The following is a 20,612-nucleotide window of genomic DNA, read 5'->3' on the forward strand; positions in this document are numbered from 1 at the left end:
GGAATTTTATTTTCTTTAGGAATGCTGAAAATATCCTCCCAGTTCCTCCTGGCTTGTAAAGTTTCTGTTGAGAAGTCTGATGTTAGCATGATTTAGTTCCCTTTGTATGTCATCTGGCCTTTTTCAGCCTTTAAGATTTTTTCTTTAGTATTGACCTTGGACAGTCTGGTGACTATATGTCTTGGCACAAGTGTTTTCTGGATTTCTTGTATCTGAATGTCTACCTATCTAGCAAGATTAGGGAACTTTTATTCAATTACTCTCTCAAATATGTTTTTTAGATTGTTTATTTTTTGCCTTCTCTCTCGGGAATGTCAGTAATTCACAGATTTGGTCTTATCTAATCTCATATTTCTCAAATACTTTGTTCATTTCTTAAATTTCTTTTTGTTTATTTTTGTCTGACTGAGTTAGTTTGAAAGACTGGTTAGAAGATGTTTTGTGTGTGTTGACTTTCAGTCTTTTCTTGGTTATTATTGTGTTTCATTGTAATCCATGCTTAGAATTCTTTATCTGTTATTTTTGAGTTTTTTTTTTTTTTTTTTTGGTTAGAGACCATTGATGAACAGCTAGTGCAATCCTTTGCTGGTGTCACTACCTTCAGATTTTTCTGAAGTGATCCTCCTACCTCAGCCTCTTGAGTAGCTGGGATTACAGGTGCCCACCACTATACCCAGGTAATTTTTTGTATTTTTAGTAGAGACGGGGTTTCACCATGTTGGCCAGGCTGGCCAACATACAAGTTGGGTAGGGTCTTTTGGCTTTGCTTCTAAAGCCCTATGCAATTTTTCAGTGGATTTTGTATTGGGCTCTGCAGTTTGACCTACAATACAATAGATGGCTCTTTGGGGTAGGAGCTGGCTTCGGCCAATGTGACTGAGTATATACTTGACCTTTGTTTACCAGGAGATTTCTCTGTTTCCTCAGGCAATGAGCTGATCTGTGGAGGTCACAGTGGTCTGAGCTCCCTGCTCAGCCCCAGACCAGTGGAGGAGAGAGATGGATGGGGCCAAACCAGGCTGGCTAACCTACAAGTCCCCTGATGTCAGGTATGAGCATCAGCACTGAGGGAGAATCCAGTAGGTGATCACCAAGTTCCAAGCAGTGTGCCTAAGCATAGAGCTGGGAAACCTCTTTGGCCCCAAGTTCTCTGCCAGAGGAAGTGGAGACAGTCTAAACTTCTAATCTGAGAGAATGGATGATCTACATACCTGGAGATATGTCTGGGTATAGGATAGAGAGGGTCCTACTTAACCATGGTCTCTGCACAGTAAGGGAGGGCCAGCTTAGGCTGCTAATTCAGGCAAGCAAATTCTCTGACTGCTTGGAAATCTCCCTGGATATGGAATAGAGCAGACACTGCTGCACCGTAATCTCTGAGCAGGAAGGGTGGGGCAGCTCAGTCTACCAAGCGATTGCTACCAATACCTGGAGATCTGCCTGGGCATGGAGCAGAGAGGGGCCCAGATATAGTTAGGATCTCTGTTTCCACTAAAATTTTATGTCAAATTATAATCCCCAGCATTGGTGGTTGGGCCTGATGAGAGGTGATTGGATTGTGGGGGTGGTTTTTAATGGCTTAGCACCATCCCCTTTGGTCACCATAGTGAGTGAGTTTTTGTGAGAGCTGGTTGTTTAAAAGTGTGAGGCAGTTCTCTCTATTCTCTCTTCCTCCTGCTTCAGCCATGTGAAGATTCTTGTTCTGGCTTTCCCTTCCACCATGAGTAAAAGCTCTCCAAGGTCTTTGCAGTCATGCTTGGTGTACATTCTGCAGAATGTACAATGAAGTCCAGACTGAGGAGGCCTCAGATGCAAATTAGGGACTTACTGGGCATTAGAGCAAAGGTCACTTTTGTTATATATTAGCAAAGAATTTTGTGGCATTGTGCCCTAGGGATCTATGGAACTTTGAACTTGAGAGTGATAATTTAGGGTATCCGGCAGAAGAAATTTCTAAGCAGCAAAGTATTCAAGAAGTATCCTGGCTGCTTCTAACAGCCTATACTTCTATGTGTGAGCAAAGAAATGATCTGAAAGTAGAACTTCTATTTAAAAGGGAAGAGTGTACAAAAGTTTGGAAAATTTGCAGCCTGGCTGTGCAGTAAAAAAGAAAAACCAATTTTCTGGAGAGGAATTTAAACACCTGTAGAGATTTGTGCAAGCAAAAAGGAGGCAAGTGTGGATAGCCAAGACAATGAAAAAAAACAGGCCTGCAAGGCATTTCTGAGAACCTCATTCTCAGCAGCCCCTCCTATCACAGGCACAGAGGTCTTGGAGGAAAGAATAATTCTGTGGGCCAGGCCCAGGGTCTCACCACCCTGTGGGGCCTTGGGACACTGCTCCTTGAGTCTCAACCACTCCAGTCCCAGCTGTGGCTCAAATGGGCCCAGGTACAGCTTGAGCCACTGCTTCAGAGGGTGCAAACTGTAAGCCTTGGCAGCTTCCAAGTGGTGTTAAACCTGTGGGTGCACAGAGTGCAAGAGTTAAGGCTTGAGAGCCTGCACCTAGATTTCAGAGCATGTATGAAACTCTTGGGTATCTAGGTAAAAGCCTAATGCAGGGGCTGAGCCCCCTTATGGAGAACCTCTACTATGGCAATGCAGAAGGGAAATGTGGGGTTGGAGCTTCCACACAGAATCCCCACTAGGGTACTACCTCGTGAAGCTGTGAGAAAAGGGCCACTGTCCTTCAGAGCCCGGAATGCTATATCCACCAGCAGCTTAAATCCTCAGTCTGACAGAGCCATTGGAACTGAATGCTGACCTATGAGAGCAACTGTAGGGGTTAAACCCTGCAAAGTCTACAGGGGTTGAGCTGCCCAAGGCTCTGGGAGCTCACCCTTTGCATGGAGTCAAATATTATTTTGACTCTTTAAGATTGCAGAACTTTGGGAGGCTGAGGAGGGCAGATCATGAGGTCAGGAGTTTGAGATTAGACTGGCCAACATAATGAAATCCTGTCTTTACTAAAAATACAAAAAATTAACCAGGCATGGTGGTGCATGCCTGTAATCCCAGCTACTCAGGAGGCTGAGGCAGGAGAATACCTTGAACCCGGGAGGTGGAGGTTGCAGTGAGCTGAGATTGCACCACTGTGCTCCAGCCTGGATGACAGTGTGAGACTCTGTCTCAAAAAAAATAAAAAATACTTCATGACTGCCCTGCTGGATTTTGACTTTCATGGGGTCTGTAGCCTCTTTCTTTTGGCTGATTTCTCCCTTTTGGTATGGGAGTAGTTACCCAATGCCTATACTCCCATTGTTTCTCAGAAATAACTAATTTGATTTTTTGTTTGTTTGTTTTTACTTTACAGGCTTATGCACAGAAGGGACTAGCCTTGCCTCAGATGAGACTTGGGACTTTGAACCTTTGAGTTAATGCTGGAATTAGTTAACACTTTGAGGGACTGTTGAGAATTCATTATTGTATTCTGTAATATGAGAACAACATGATATTTGGAAGGGTTAAGGGGAGGAATGATCTGGTTTGGATCTTTTTCCCCACGCAAATCCAATGTTGAATTGTAATCACTAAAGTTGATCTGAAGTGTCCTTCATGATTCCAGTGGTTTTCCATTTTGCCTCTTAAATTAAAGCTCAGAGTTGATCTTGCTATTTCAAAGAAGTTGCCATCTTGGGAAAAAAAATGGTTAGTAAAGAATTCTTCTTATTAGGCAACTTGGACTTCAGAGTTGCTCATTTAACATGTTTTCAAACATAAAGCCATTTTAGATATTCTAATTGCTTCATTTTAATATAAATTTATCAGTTATAATTTTATAGCTCTATTATTTCTTCATAAAAAATTATTATCAGTGCAAAATAGCATTCATAATATGATTTTTTCAAAAATTCCATTGCTTAGAACAGATAAAAATTTACCATTAGTTACTAAATCAATTGCCATTAAAGAAACTTAATTATAGTTGTATCATCATTACATATGAGAAAAAGAGGCCATCCATGACCTTCCCCACAATACGGTAGACCTGAACAAGATGTTGACCCTGTACATAAAGAGAACAGCAACCAGTGTATACACATGTTAAACCTTCCTCACAACCAAAACAATAAGTGTATTCATCATCCAGAAGTCTCCTCAAGCTCCTTTGTAATCCTTCACCCTTCTCCTCATTGTGTCATTCTCAACGCCCAGGTAAACACTGATCTGCTTTCTGACACCATAGCTTAGTTTTCATTTTCAAGAATTGCATCTATGTGAAGTCATACGGTATACATTATGTTTATCTTTTTAAAATTAGTATGATTATGTTGTTGTATTAGCAGTTCATTCATTTACATTGTTGAGTAATATTCTTCTGCATGGATATACCACAATTTCTTTATATATTCCCCTGTTTAAGGACATTTGATTGTTTTCAGTCTCGGGTTAATACAAATATAGCTGCCCTGCACATTTGTGTACATAGACAGACATGTGCTTACATATTTTTTGAGTAAATATCTAGGAGTGGAGTGTCTGAACATATAGTAAGTGTATGTGTAACCTATAAGTAACATTGTAAAACTGTTTTCTAAAGTGCTCCTGCCATTTTTCATAACAATCAAAAGAATAGAAGTGTTCCACTTTCTCTACATTTTTACTAATATTTGATTTGGTCAGTATTTCTGACCCATTCTATTTTGTGTGCATCGTTATCTAATTTTTGTAATTGGTGACTTCTCTAATGATAAGTGATGCTGTTTTTCAATTTCTATAAGATTTTGTATAGAATTGACATTATTTTTCCTTAAGTTTTTAGTAAAATACCCCAGTGAAGCCATATAGGCCAGGAGGTTTTTTGTTGTTGTTATTTGTTTTGTTTTGTTTTGTTTAAATTGGGAGTTCTTTAAATTCAGTGTCTTTAGTAGAAAAAGGACTATTCAGGTTATCTCTATTTCATGTTGAAAAAACTTAGTATTGCTTTAAAAAAATTTTCCAATTTTATCTACATTTTATTAGTAGTATAAAATTGTTCATAACATTTCTTTATTAACTTTTCAATATCTGTAGATTTTGTCATAATATCATCACTCTCATTCTTTGATAATCTGCTTTATTTTTTCCTGGTAAGTGTAGATATCTGTTATTAAATAAATTAACTTTCTCAAAGATCCAGGTTTTGATTTTATTTATACTTCTTCTTTTTTTTTTTTTCTGTTTCTACTTTATTTACTTTTATTCTGATCTTTGTCATTTCTCTTTGTCTATTTTTCATCCTTTTTTAAAATATATTTCCAATTTTAGTTTAGTACCAGTAGTTACATTAAAACTAATGAGTATTCATATTCTCACTACTGAAGGGCAAAAAAATAGCTCTTGTCTCTTTGCTGAATGACTTTTAAAGGAGGGTACATAACTGTGAATTAGCTGCTCACAAGAAGGTGTTTCCAATTTCCAACTCATACTTGAAGGACCATTATGCCTTTTTGGATGTCATTTGGGTCTTTGTTATTTCCTAATATAGAATTTAGTGTTAAAAATTGTTTTCTATGTACTGCTTTGGTAGTATCCAACAAATTCTGATACGTTGTAACTTCATTTTCATTCACTTCAGAGTCTTTCGGATTTCACTTTTGATTTATTATTCGATTAACAGGTTATTTAAAAGTATATTGTTTTCTTTCCATATATGTTGGGATCGGTCGGATTTTCTTTCTGTTATCAGTTTCCAGTTTCGTTTCTTTGTAGTGAGAGAACATACTCTGTGTAACTTAAATTGTTTTAAATTTATTTGGGCTTGTTTTATGGTCAATGTTAGTAAATATTCCATGTGCACTTCTACACAATATAAATCTTGTCGTTTTGGGTTAGAGTATTCTAAAATCATTGATTATGTCAATTTTATTGATAGTGTTGTTCATGTATTCTATATCCCCCATGATTTTCTTTTTACACTACTATTAATTATTGAGAAGAGAATATTAAAACTTTTGCTATAATTATGGAATGCCTATTTATCTTTACAGTTCTATCAATTTTCTCTTTATATATTTTAAAACTATCCTATTATCTGCAGAAACATTTAGGATTGTTATGCCATCTTCACAAAGTGATGCGTTTACCATTATGAAATTATGTTCTATATCCTGAGTAATATTATTTTCTCTAAAATCTACTTTGGGGATGGGACACTAATATAGCGACTCTAGCTTTCTTTGGATTAATGTTATCATAGTACAACTATTTACATCCTTTTACTTTCAACTTATTTATGTCTTTATATTTAAAATGAGTTTCTTATTAGCAACATGTGATCAGGTTTTGCTTTTAAATACAGCTAACAATTTTTGTCTTTTCATTATTTATTTACTTTTTATTATTTTATTATTAATTTTGAGACAGAATGTCACTCTGTTACACATGATGGAGCTCAAGTGGTACAATTATGACTTATTCTACCCTCAACCTCCCACCAGGCTCCAGCAGTCCTCCCACCTTAGTCTCCCAAAAAACTGGTACTACAGGAATGTCCTATCATACCTGGCTAACATGTTTTTCTCTTTTGTAGAGATGATGTCCCACTATGTTTCCCAGGCTGGTCTCTAACTCTTGGGCTCAAGCAATCTTCCTGCCTTGGCCTCCCAAAATGCTGAGATTATAGGTGTGAACTAGCATGCTCAGCCAATTTCTGCCTTTTAACTTGGACATTTAGACAATTTTACACTTAATGTTATTGTGGATATTATAAGTTTGTCACTCATCTTGCTATTTTTACATTTTTTTCCTCTCTTTTTTCTTCTTTTTCTGCTTTCATTTGGATTGAATTTGTGTGTGCATGTGTGTGTGTATAATTTCATTTTATCTCCATTGTTTGTTTATTAACAATATATATAATTTTAGTGACTGATTTAGGATTTGTAGTATAGATTTTTAATTTATAATGTTTCCTTTTTATAGTCCATGTTTAATTTTGGATAGTTTCTATTACTACATATTTAAATTCACTAATCTTTTCTTTTGCAATGTCCAATCTACAGTTAATCTCATCAGGTATATGTTTCATGCCCATATTGTAATTCTCATATTTATAAGTTTAATTTGGTTAGAGGATTCTAAAATCATTGATTCTAATGATTTTAAAATCAAGATTACTTTGTATGTTACATGTCTCTGCTAAACTTTTTAAACAAGTGGAATACAATTACAATAACTGCTGCATATCCTTGTCTACTAGTTCAAATGTGCTAGTCAGTTCTTGGTTAGTTTTGATTGATCAATTTTTCTCTTCACTGTGGCTTATACTTTCCTGTTTCTTTGCATACCTGGTAATTTTTATTAGATGCCAACCATTGTAAATTCTCCTTTGTTCAGTGCTAGATGTTTTTATATTACTATAAATATGTTTGACCTTTGTTCTGGGGAAGAGTTTAGTTACTTGAAAATTGTTTGACATCTTTGGGCCTTCTGATTTTAGATTTCTTAGAGCCAGCATAAGATAAGTATTATTTACTCCAGGGCTAATTCATCCCAATTACTAGAGTCAGATCATGTTCAATCTAACCAATTCACCATGAATTATGAGATTTTCTAATCTGGCTAGTGAGAACAGGCAGTGTTCCCAAACCTCTTTTCACTGAAATTTTTACTATTTTTATGTAATTATTTTAGAATTCACTACCTGTCCTCAGGCAGTTTTCTCATGTTATGATCTGTACTTTGCTGAATACTTTAAGATGACATTTTGTAGATCTCCAGAATTATTTATCTACGCAACACTTTCCTCTCTTATATTCTCTCCTGTGACCTAGCCCTCTTGGTCTTCCACGAGTCTTACTCCATCTCCTCAACTCAAGGAGTTCACCAGTCTCTTCTTGATTCCTCTTCTCTGTGCCACAGCATGAAAAATTCTCTCAAAATAGGCCAACTGTTGAACTCGTTTTTTTTGTTGTTGTTGTTGTTGTTGTTGTTGTTGTTTTTGTCTCTCTTAGCTCACTGCCCTTAATTGCCTGATGTTCAGTGTCTTCAAGACCATTGTTTTATCTAATTTTGTTCATATTATTTTGTTTGCTTCAGCTGAGAGGGCTATTTGTTCTTTGTTACTCAATCTTGATCAGAAGTAGTTTTCCTAATTAAAAAATAAAATTGATTATTTTGAATCCTCATCCTGATCTCACTTCAGCATTTGACACAACTGATAATCTCTTCTTGAAACTTCTTTATCTCTTAAAACCTATGTTCTTTTTCTTAACTTTATATATTCTACCTCCGTGGTTTCTCCCATTTTAAAAACCCACAGGGCAATTTCTTCATTTCCCTGTGTTTATATAGTAGCACACATCCCCCTTCCAAGTATTCTTTGACCTGCCCCTTTTCATTGAGTACCTTTACTTAGTTCTGCATGCTCAATTTCTCATGAATTCTAACACAGATCAAATCTTTCTCCTGAGCAATTCCAAATGACATCTTGCTTGGTAGGTCACCTCTAATGTATTATCTTTTCGCGAAGCCTCCTACTCCTCCTTTTTTACGTGCAAATCTATTTATATATTCATATACTTTCCTATGCCTTCCATGTTTCAAAAATATTTGGTTCCCTTACAAAATATTGTACACAAAATATATTCTATGAATTTCTATGTACTTAAGAGAAATGTGCCGAATAGTTGTTGCAAAAGTAGGTATTTAGCAGTTGTATAATTCATGAATAAAACTTGAATCACTTGACAGAATAAAAACCATTTCTATTTCTGACAGAAAATTTGTTCATGTGGATCTCTATAAAGAAGACACTGTACCACTGTTCATTTTAAAAATAACTACAATTTTTTTTAACAATCCTCCTATTAAGAGGTCAGGTCTAATTCTTCTAACATTGAGTATGGACTGGCCTTAGTAAATTACTACATCGAATAGCATGCGACAGAGATAGTCATGCATGATTTTTAAAGCTATGTCAGGAGAGCACACAAAAACTACACTTTATTCACTGGAATGCTCCCTCCTGGAGCCCTGAGCCATCATATGAAACATGACTACCCTGAGACAACCATGCTGTGAGGAACACCAAGCCACATGGCAAATTTTTCACATGGGGCATTCTGGCCAGTAACTCCAGCTGAGCTCACTCTTTAAGTCACATAAAACCAGGCAACACAAATATGTGAAAAGAAGCCTCCAGATCTTTCTAGCTCTCAGCTTTACGAATCACTCCAATTATTTAGGTCTTCACAGTTGCAGTACAAGATAATATGAAGAGGAGACAAGTCAGTATCCTTGTGCAATATTTAAATTTTTGACCCACAGGATCAGTAAATGTAATAAAATAATCATTGTCTTATGCACTTAATTTTTGAAGTTTTAAGGTAATATAATTGACATGACAACTTAAAAATATATTCAATAATATATACATAGACACACGTAAAATGTTTTCCTGAAAGTTTGTATTATAATGTCTATTGCTATAGTCTGATAGCATGATGCTTAAATATTTTGTATCAAAGGTTGAATCTGAATACCAAGTTCTTTGATTGTCTGGTTTACCTAGTGTTTCTAAGACTTTCCTAATAATAATAATCACTATAGGAATAATAAGTGTAGATTTCCAGGATCTTATACACTGGGCCTGAGGTAGGTACAGGAAGCTGCATACTTAAGAAATATCATCAGCACGTTTGGAAGACATAGGTTCAATATCAAGATTTTGAGCGTCAAAAACAGAAATTTTTAATCAAACTTCAATAGATCATGATATGGTTTGGCTTTGAGTCCCCACCCAAATCTCACCTTAAATTATAATCCCCATAAATCCCCATGTGTCAAGGGCAGGGCCAGATGGAGGTAATCGAATCATGGGGGCCATTTACCCCATGTTGTTCTCATGATAATGAGTGAGTCTCAGGGGTCTGATGAATTTATAAGCATCTGGCATTTCCCCTGCTTGCACTCCTTTCTCCTGCCACCCCGTGAAGAGGTGCCTTCTGCAAGGATTGTAAGTTTTCTGAGGCCTCCCCAGGCAGGCAGAACTGTAAGCCAATTAAACCTCTGTTCTTTATAAATTACCCAGTCTCAAGCAGTTCTTTATATTAATAGTAGCATGAGGATGGACTAGTACAGCAAATTGGTACTGATGTTGCAGGGCACTGCTGTAAACTTACCTGAAAATGTGGAAGAAACTTTGCAACTAGGTAACATGAACAAGTTGGAACAGATTAGAGGGCTCAAAAGAACACAGGAAAATGTGGCAACGTTTGGAACTTCCTAGAGATTTGGAGGACTCAGAAGACAGGAAGATGTGGGAAAGACTGGAACTTCCTAGAGACCTGTTGAATGGCTACCAAAATGCTCATAATGATATGGACAATGAAGTTCACGCTGAGGTGGTCTCAAATGGAGATGAAGAACTTGCTGGGAACCGGAGTAAAGGTTACTGTTGCTATGCTTTAGCAAAGAGACTGGTGGCACTTTGTCCTTGCCCTGGAGAACTATAGAACTTTGAACTTGACAGAGATGTTTTAGGGTATCAGTCAGAAAAAAAATTCTAAGAGACAGAGCATTCAAGAGGAAGAAGAGCACAAAAAATTGAAAACATTTTCAGCCTGACATTGCATAGAAAAGAAAAATTTATTTCCTGAGCAGAAATTCAAGTCAGCTGCAGAAATTGTATCCAAGGCATGTCAGAGACCTTTATGGCAGCCCATCATAGGCCTGGAGGTCTAGGAGGGAAAAATGGTTTCTTGGGCTGGGCCCAGTGACCCCATGCTCTATGCAGCCTCTGGATATGGTGCCCTGCTTCGCAGCTGCTTCAGCACCAGCAGTGGCTAAAAGAGGCCAAGGTATGGCATGGGACATTGCTTCAGAGGGTGCAAGCCTCAAGCCTTAGTGCCTTACATGTGGTATTGTGCCTCAGGTGCACAGAAGTCAAGAATTGAGGTTGATGGACCTCTGCCTAGATTTCAGAGGATGTATGTAAACACCTGGATATCCAGACAGAAGTTTGCCGCAGGGGCAGAGCCCTGGTGGAAAACATCTTCTAGGACAGTGTGGAAGGGGAATGTGGGGTTGAAGCCCTCGCACAGAGTCCCCACTGGGGCACTGCCTAGTGGAGCTATGAGAGAAGGGCCACCATTCTCCAGATCCCAGAACAGTACATCCACCAACAGCTTGTACCATGTGCCTGGAAAAAAAGCATACACTCAATGCCAGCCCATGAAAGTAGCTGAGAGGGGGGCTGTACACTGCAAAGCCACAGAGGCAGAGCTGCCCAAGGCCATGGGAGCCCACCTCTTGTATCAGCATAACCTAGATGTGAGACCTGGAGTCAAAGGAGATCATTTTGGAATTTTAGAGTTTAATGACTGCCCTACTGGATTTTGGACTTGCATGGGGCCTGTAGCCCCTTGTTTTAGCCAATTTCTCCCATTTGCAATAAGTGTATTTATCCAATACCTGTACCCCCATTGTATATAGGAAGTAACTAACTTGCTTCTGATTTTACAGGCTCACAAGCAGAAGGGACTCGCCTTGTCTTAGATGAGACTTTGGACTTGGATTTTTGGGATAATGCAGGAATGGGTTAAGACTCTGGGAGACTGTTGAAAGGGCATGATTGTGTTTTGAAATGTGAGGATATGAGATTTAGGAGGGATCCAGGATGGAATTATATAGTTTAGCTCTGTGTCCTCACCCAAATCTCACCTTAAATTGTAATCCCCGTAATCCCCACATGTCAAGGGTGGGACCAGGTGGAGGTAATTGAATCACGGGGGCAGTTTACCCCATTCTGTTCTATGACAATGAGTGAGTCTCACAAGATCTGATGGTTTTATGAGCATCTGGATCTGGCATTTCCCCTGCTTGCACTCCGTCCCACCACCCTGTGAAGAGGTGCCTTCTGCCATGATTGTAAGTTTCCTGAGGCTTCCTCAGCCATGCAGAACTGTGAGTCAATTAAACCTATTCTCTTTATAAATTACCCAGTCTCAGGCAGTTCTTTATAGCAGCATGAGAGCAGACTAGCACAAGCTTAGTGTTCATGACATGTAAATTTTTTAAACATTCCTGTTGACCAAAACAACTATTTCAAACCTTTTGCAATAGTCTCAGATCTCTGGAGACTACTTCTTTACCCATTCTCAGCAGATTATCTTGCTTACTACTCAGCAGAGAAAAGAGAAACTTACCAGATATCATGTTTTAACTTCCTTAAACAACTTACCACCTTAAAGAATCTAGTGCCCCTCCCCCATGCCTATTTTTCTTCTTGTTATAATAGAAGTCTTTTCCCCTACTTGGGCCATAGATCCATCACCTTCTGCCTTCGAAAGTATTTTGTCCTATTAATCATTTTCTCTGTCCTGTATTACAATCACCTTTCTCTTATCTGCTGTCTTCCTAGAGAAATGTGGTCAAATCTATTCCATATTTAAAAAGGAGGAAGTAGCTTAACTTCTCATAAGATATTAGAAACATTTTAAACACAAATAAAGATGGTGAAGTCATAGATAAAAGGACCTATGTTTATTTATGAATCCCATAAATAAACATCAAAACTACCTCATTTATTCTGTAGCTTCATAATCCTCTACTGATAGGCGCCTTGAAAAACTTGTGTATACTCTCTGCCTCCATGTTTTCACACTCAATCCACTCCCTAGCATTCTGCTATCTGGGTTTTGCACACTCATCACTACTTTTAAATGGATCTTGGAGGAACCCTGCAAATAGAAGACTAACCAAAGAGCTGGTAGGGAAGCAGTGTGTGTAATTAGAGATGTTATGATTATCCTAGCCCTTCAAAAAATGTAAACTTCTCATACTACTATCCTATTTTCTTTTTAAAAAATTGAAAAAACGTAGAGACATTGAATTCTAACTACCTCTCTGTACTCTGAAAACCTTCCAACAAGGAGAAAACCTTCTGACAAGAAGTCTAGATACAAAAAATGACATATCCTTCTCCTCAGATGCACAAATCTGGGTGCACTAAGGATTTCTCTATATAGCTATGAACAAATTAAAAGAGTAAAGCACAATTCTAATTCCTCAGAAGAAGATAACCTTAAAAAATACCTCCAAACTCTTGGAAAACCATAAAAGGTAAAAGTAAATGTAAAGAAACCTGTCATCTGACAAGCAGATAATCATTTATTCTTCACATGTCAAATTTCACTTAGAAGGTACTATGCTATAGGCATAATGGTCCTTCAAGTATGAGTTGGAAATTGGAAACACCTTCTTGTGAGCAGCTAATTCACAGTTATGTACCCTCCTTTAAAAGTCATTCAGCAAAGAGACAAGAGCTCTTTTTTTGCCCTTCAGTAGTGAGAATATGAATACTCATTAGTTTTAATGTAACTACTGGTACTAAACTAAAATTGGAAATATATTAACATATAACTCTGCAATTAGAATGTAAAGAAAATATGCACACATCTGCCTTTCCAAGATACTTTTCAGGGCATGTCAGTGTGTCTTAGAAAACTTAGCAGCAATCAGCTTGTGTTGTATCCAAGATTAGGGATTCTGCCATTTTCATCATATTCACCAGAAGTCTTACATTGGGCTAAATGCTACATCTTCAAAGGTGAAGAATGTAAAGAGCCAAATTGTTATGGTACAAGTCTACAGAATCTGCATGAGCAATTGCTAAAGCTACAATTTCCCAGGGGAGAAAATCAAAACTCATTGTGCCATGAACAAAGGTGTGCTTACAATAAAGTATACCCAGACTTTTCACAATGAGATGGCTTAATCACAGGGGAATGTTGGCACTGTTTCATATTTTTCTTACTGAATATCTACAACAAGAAAGGGATACAAACAACTTTTGATTACCTATTTTTAAAGTAGACAAAGTTAGCATGGATAAATTGTATCCACAAATACCTCCAGAGGACAATACTCTCTGGGAGTCATCTCCCTAGACAAATATTTCTCCAGAAATTTCTCAGGAAAATGAAGTGCTTTGACGTTTACAGCCTTTTTTTTTTTTTTTTTTGAATTAATGTTCTACCAGAGATGATAATTCAAACATTAAAAAGCAAAGATATATGAGAAAACATTAAAAGAGAACAAGAAGCATAGTGATCACACAGCAGACTAACAAAAATATTGTTACATATACTATATTATGGTTTTTAATTTTTTTTAGTTCAGTCATATTTATATCTCTGGTCTTGGCATCTTATCTAAGTATATCTCCAACAATAATTTTTGCCAGTTGTAAACTTCAACAAAAGCATCAATGTCATTATCTATGATTACAAAATTTGTTACCTTCCAAAATAATTGTTTACTGTCAGCTAATATCCTTGATTTTGCTTCCCCTGAGGGGGAATGTGTAACAGAAGCAATTAGATCAATTTTATGTCTATATGTTGTTTTCCTTCCTTTTCAAGTGGGTGCGTGGTCCCAACAACTAAATCAACAACTAAACCAACCCCTGTGCTTATGGCTGACATCTTCTTTCTTGTCCACTCAAAGACTTTGAAGTTGCATACTAATTTATTCTTCTCCACAAGAAAATTTCCATTAGCACACAAGCACATTCTGCTATCTCTTGTGCTTTAAAAAAATGAATAAATAAGAGACACTACTTTGACCTCATCGCATTTTTCCACTGTATCTCCCATTTTTCATGTTCTCCTTTGTAGAAAAAGTTATGTTATCAAAAATATTTCTGTACCTGTTATCTTCAATTCCTTAACTCCCATTTTTTCATAATCTTCTCCACCTAATCTCTTATTCCCAAAAACCAACTGAAATTTTCTTGCTGGATTCTTCAGAATTAATAAACACTTCTAGATCATCCTTTTTTTCTTTTGAGCTTTGGCAGTACTTAAAATAGATGTTTCCTGTTACTTGAATCACTGTCTCCATTTGATCACGTGAATGGCAAACTCTCATGATTTTCCTCCTGCTGCAAAGATAACTCCTTTTCAGTCTCCTTTTTGGGATCTTTCTTACCTTCTAAAACTCTAAATATGAATTCTGCAGGCCTTAGTCTGTGCACTTCTTCTCTTTTCTAACCACACTCACTCACTGAATGACCTAATTCAGGATTCTCTTTGTCTCTATCCCTTATTTCCCCATTTATGTTATCACATTGCCTACTCAATAACTTCACTTGGGTGTTGACAAAACATAGAAAGTTTATCTTGGCCAAAGGACATGTGCTTCCCCACCACCTTCCAACTAGCTCTAGTCTCAATGTTCCACATCTAGACCAACACTATAAGCAACCTTGACTCTTCCCTCTCTCCACTCCACATCAGCACGTGCTTTAAACTTTGTCGTCTTTGGAATAGATTCTAAATACAGATACTTCTCCTATCTTTACTACAAACATCCTAGGTCATCCCATCATCATCCTCACCTGTATTCCTACAAGAGATGGCTAAATAGTCATCCTTTTTCCTCCACCCCTTGTAGACTTTCCTCCAGGTGGAGCCCAGGAGATTCTTTTGACAATGTAAATCAAATCATGACACTTTTCTGTTCAAATTGTTTCAACAGCTTCATATTACAATTGGAGTAAAGTCTACTGTCTAAATTCCATGGTCTGTGTGTCCTGCATTATTCTGATGTATACCTGTCTCTCCGAAAGCATTTTCAACCTTGCTCCAGCTATCTTAACCTTCTTGCCATTTTGTACTCATTTCAACTTCAATTCGCTTGCTTCTCTGACTGCCTGAAAAATCCCTCCCCAATACACAAACACCTCAATTTCCAGTGTCTCCTTGTTTTCTTTAGTTAGAGTTCATGCCAAATATTTCTTCCTCAGAGAGTCTTGTTACTTTTCTATATAAAATAGCTCAACTTTTCCCTAGACATGCTTTATAATAACACCTATTATGCTAAACTAGGTAATACGTAAGTGACCACTTTCTCTCTGGCTCTGTAAAAGGGGACTTTCTCATCACTTCACATTAAAATCCCATATACTCTACTGACTCTCCTTTAAATATATTTCCTTTTACTCTACAGTGCTCTTTTAGTCTTATTCAATTATTCTCTTAATTTTATCATTATCAGAGTTCTGTATTTGCCTCTTTTCTACTTCACTCATCAAATCTATCCCTGTTCTTCTCACTTACTCTCTTTGTTTAAATTACCGTTAATCTCTGCCTTTACCCATTTCTTTGTCTTCAGTCAAGATCTGTATGCAGAAATCCATATCCATCTGTTTCATTACTTATTTAGCATGCCCATTTGTACTCAAACAAGCACATTAAATTCAATATATTCCAAATAACTCATAATATTACCCTTTTCTCCTTTTATGAGATTTAGTCCTCCTTCTATTTTCTCTATTTTGGTTACCATTATCATGTTTCCATTTACCCAAACCACAAAACTTGGAGCCATTCTTCATTTTTCCCTTTTTGACGTCTGTCAGATTCAATCCATTGACACTTTCTCAAAACCATCCACTACTCTCTATTTCCATTTCAATATATAAATTCAAGTTCTTGTCATTTCTGGCCTGGACCATGAAAAGAGTATATTCTTTCATGTACATTTGCTGGTTTCCTTCCAGCAGCCATTCTTACTTCCAGTTCACTTTCCACCCCTGTCTCTTCTTTTTAACAAGATTCATAATTTCCTTTTGGAAACTGAGTTTCCACCATTGTGTCTCTCTCCCCAATAGTTCAGATCAATGTGATTCCCACTTCTATATATTGGCTCTGATAGGCATAAACTAATGTACATAATCTCATTCCTCATGCTACAGTGTTCAAGTTGGGCTAATAAAACTTAGATGTATTGTTTAATCGTGGTGGGGAAAAATACTCCTCTTCAAATGTGAAAGAGCAAAAATGTAATCTCAGTTATTGGTGGCAGTCATTTTGTACCACAAGGGGAGATAGCCCGAGGAAAATCACCTCATGAAGGAAGTCAGAGAAAGCATTCACAGAGAAATGGAGTCTAAGCTCTGACAGTACACATACAGGGATTTCACCTCGAAACTAGGTATGAGTCAGTTAGTCATATTTAGGCTATAAATGAGCTGAGGTTAATTTTTTGTTACTTGCCACCAGACGTGCCCTAATTCAATTTGATTGACCTCACATATCTCATAGTTGCTACAGGACTGACCATAGGATTGGTCCTCTTACCAAGGAAATTTGATTTTTCCACAGAGAAACATTTTTCAATAGGTTTGGGATAACGTGTAAACTTTCTAACATTGCACCTCCTACATTATGGGTGTAGTGAATTTCTACAAGTTTTTTAGGCATGCCATGGTTTTCATGATGTAGCACCTTCACCAATGCTGTTTATTTCAAAAAAGCTTTTTCTCCATGGATGCTTATCTCTAAGACTCATGCTAAATGCAATTGCCTCTGTGACAGCTTCTCTAATCCTTAAGCACAGTTGTAACTATCTGTTCTGCATTGGCCCATCTGATTTCTGCTATGACTGAATTTGTGTTTTTGAAATACTACTCTTGTCTGTTTCTCTCCTGGTGTTATCATTATTGGTTTTCTTATCTCTTCCCTCAACTACCAATAGTTTGTCTTATCCATCTTTACGTTTCTATGACATCTGTCACATGCTCCATAAATATTTCTAGAATGAATCAAACACATAAGGACCCTACCCTCCAGTGAAATGTACATTCTAGAAGTGATATGCACACAAATCTACAAAATCAAGGTTAAAGTGCTCAAGGCCATGGAAATGGTACAGAGAAATTGTCTCACAGGAATTGGTTCTGACACTTTCTAGCTGAGGTAATGTAATGATAGATATTTCAGATAAAGGACAATGAAACCCAGAAAGAATTCTTCTCTGTTCTTCCTTTAATACTTCCTCTACATATGATAACCTTGAAGTGAAGAACCACAAAGAAAATAAAATACAACAGCTGCACTCCTAATGATGTGTTCTCCTTGGACATAGAGGACATGCCTTCATCTCTTTCATGGAGGCAGCAAGTTAACTGGTAAGGAAGTTTGTAATTTGGCCAGTTCAATTATGGGCCATAAAAATGATCTTGATTTTCTGCATTGGTTTATTAGAACTTAAAACTTCTGAAGGAAAACTTAATGACCAAGAGCCTAGTGCTTTTATTTAACATGTTCTTTTTAAAAATATGTGTTTTTTTCCCCAGGTAATGTTTATTTGTAGCCCTGACTAAAATTCTACACATTGAAATTTGTTTTGCATGAATTTAATAGCTTCAAAAATCAGTTTTATGTCATGACATTTTTCTATGTCTATTAAAATTGGAAATGAAGAAAACAAAATTGTGTCATAAAATCAATGAATCCTGATTTGTGCATTTGTTTTTCCCTTCAATAATCGACATTATAATATTCTACATTACTTTTAATATTTATATCATGCACACTTTTTTTTTACAGTAATATCCCTTGGACTGGCAAACCTTATGAACCTGAGAACTATGAGCACAGGCAGATATCATCTTTTGAACAGGAAGCATTTTGTTGTATAGGTGTTTTGGCAATTGTGAAACACTGCGAAAAAATTCCTTTTCATTGGTACTCAGTTTCATACTTCCCACTGTGTGGTGTGGTGCACAGCCCTGCACTCAGACACTGAGCTACATGCAGTGTGAAACATGTGGGAATAGTGCCTGATGCAGCTGCCCTGCAAAGTGTTTTTCCATCATCATCATCACTGCTTCCCTCCCCTGACAACCCTCCCCTCACTCCAGTCTCAACAGTCTATCTTGTTGCAATGTAGACCTTCCCATGATTTTCAATTTTCTTATTTGAAATAGGGGTCAAAAAGCATGTATTCTATTTAGAAAGTGTACATTTATAACTGTAGATACATAAAAAGGTATGTATTCCAAAAAGCAGAACATGTCTACATCTCACTTTGGTACTAAAGATATATACTTGCCTCTGGCTTTCACACTATTTGTTTCCAGCAATTAGGGAGAATAGAAATGTGATTCCACGTGCTCTACATAAAGGCTACTTTGAAAGAACACTTTAACATTTTTCACCTCATCATTATTTTCATTACTTAATGCATAGACTTAACCAATTTTTGTAGACCCTAAATATACTATTTCTAGATATTTTTACTTGTTTCATCTCATTTTCCCCTAAGTGTTTTAGTTATGCGGCAGGTTAAGGCAAATGGCTAGGAACCCTGTGTCCTACGTCTGGTATGGACTGTGTGGTTAGAGAGACATTTTATCCTCAATTCTGTTACACCCGCCCCCTGTCAGCAAGAGGGCAACCCACATAATTTGACAGTTTCTCCATCTCAAACATGGTAGTTATCATGTGTATTTTTCAAGTCTGTCATGCCAGAAAGAGGGTAAAAATTCTAGTCCTGTTCCCGACATGCACCTGATACCTCCCAATTAGGTTTGCTTTCTCTGTATTTCCCAATTTTTTTCTGTCTACACACACACACACACACACACACGCACATACACACACACACACACACACACATATATATATATATTTGAGTCACTTAGAGACTTAATGGGTTCCTAAGAAATGGCATGCAAACACAGAAAATCTATTTCTAAAAACTTAGAAAGGTCTTTATCATAATTTTTCTCTACCTTTAACTCCCACTGAAACATTATAATACATATTTCCACTAAAAACACGAGGTAAGAAGAATGAATAGATAAAAGTCAAATTTCTATTCTGTCTTTTCCCCTAGATTTCCTGTTGGATCCCTCTTCTACTAAAAGGTGAATATTTTTTAAACTATGGTTGTTTCCTCTGCCTTATGTTCTCCCTTCATTCAGAAGTCTAAATATCTTCCTTGAGATATATTATAAAATGTCTAAGAATTGGCTTCTTCTTTTTGTTTTGATATTTTACAAATAATTTATAATATAAAATATTCTACTGCTTAAATAGAAATAGGAGATACTAGAAGAAAAAAGTTATTTTACTGAATTATTAAGAGACTTCAAAATAGAGTACCAAAATATTATAATAACCTCTCCTGTGCATTATTAAGAAAAAGATAGATATAAGAGTCAAATGAACAGAGATTATTTAGGCCTGAGATTTAGGGCAAAGGCACTGCATAGAAAGTTCTAGTAGGCTTTTCCATTTTTGTGGCATGCTTGTTTGCCTCTTAGCTGTCTGCCCACAAGATGCTGAGTTTGTTACTATATCAAATCATCCTGCCTTTCAGTAAAGACTGCATACTTGCCCAGCTGATAGCAAGATGGGAAGTAAATCAAACTTAGTCTAAGTCAATCCATTCATCTTGCTGGTGATTGATGTAGGAATCGGTGTGACACAATTTTAACTAATGAGATATAAGATTCTACGGGTGGGGGGATGAGAGGAATCATTTTTAGGAAGTAGATTTATTTGTGTGTGTGTTTTTGTTGTTGTTATTGTTCTAAGAAAGATGTAGAAAGAATGAATTCATCACTTAACTTGCAATTGTTTAGAAATTGTTGTCTGAGGCCACATGGAATGTAGGTTCCTCAGGACGAGGAGGTAGCAGGGTGAGAACAAATGTCAAGAGGCTAAGGATGGCAGAGTGAAGAGACAGAGATAAATCTGGGTCTTACTGAGAGTATTCAGTTACAGATTTAGCTAGTCTTGGGAACTGATTTCAGAACCTATTACTGTGTTGTGTGTGTGTGTGTGTGTGTGTCTATAAATTAGCACAGCTAACAAAGGCTGTTACCTGAAGTAGAGTCAT

The sequence above is a fragment of the Chlorocebus sabaeus genome, chromosome 13, assembly GCF_047675955.1.
Source record: "Chlorocebus sabaeus isolate Y175 chromosome 13, mChlSab1.0.hap1, whole genome shotgun sequence".
NCBI classification, from domain to species: domain Eukaryota; kingdom Metazoa; phylum Chordata; class Mammalia; order Primates; family Cercopithecidae; genus Chlorocebus; species Chlorocebus sabaeus.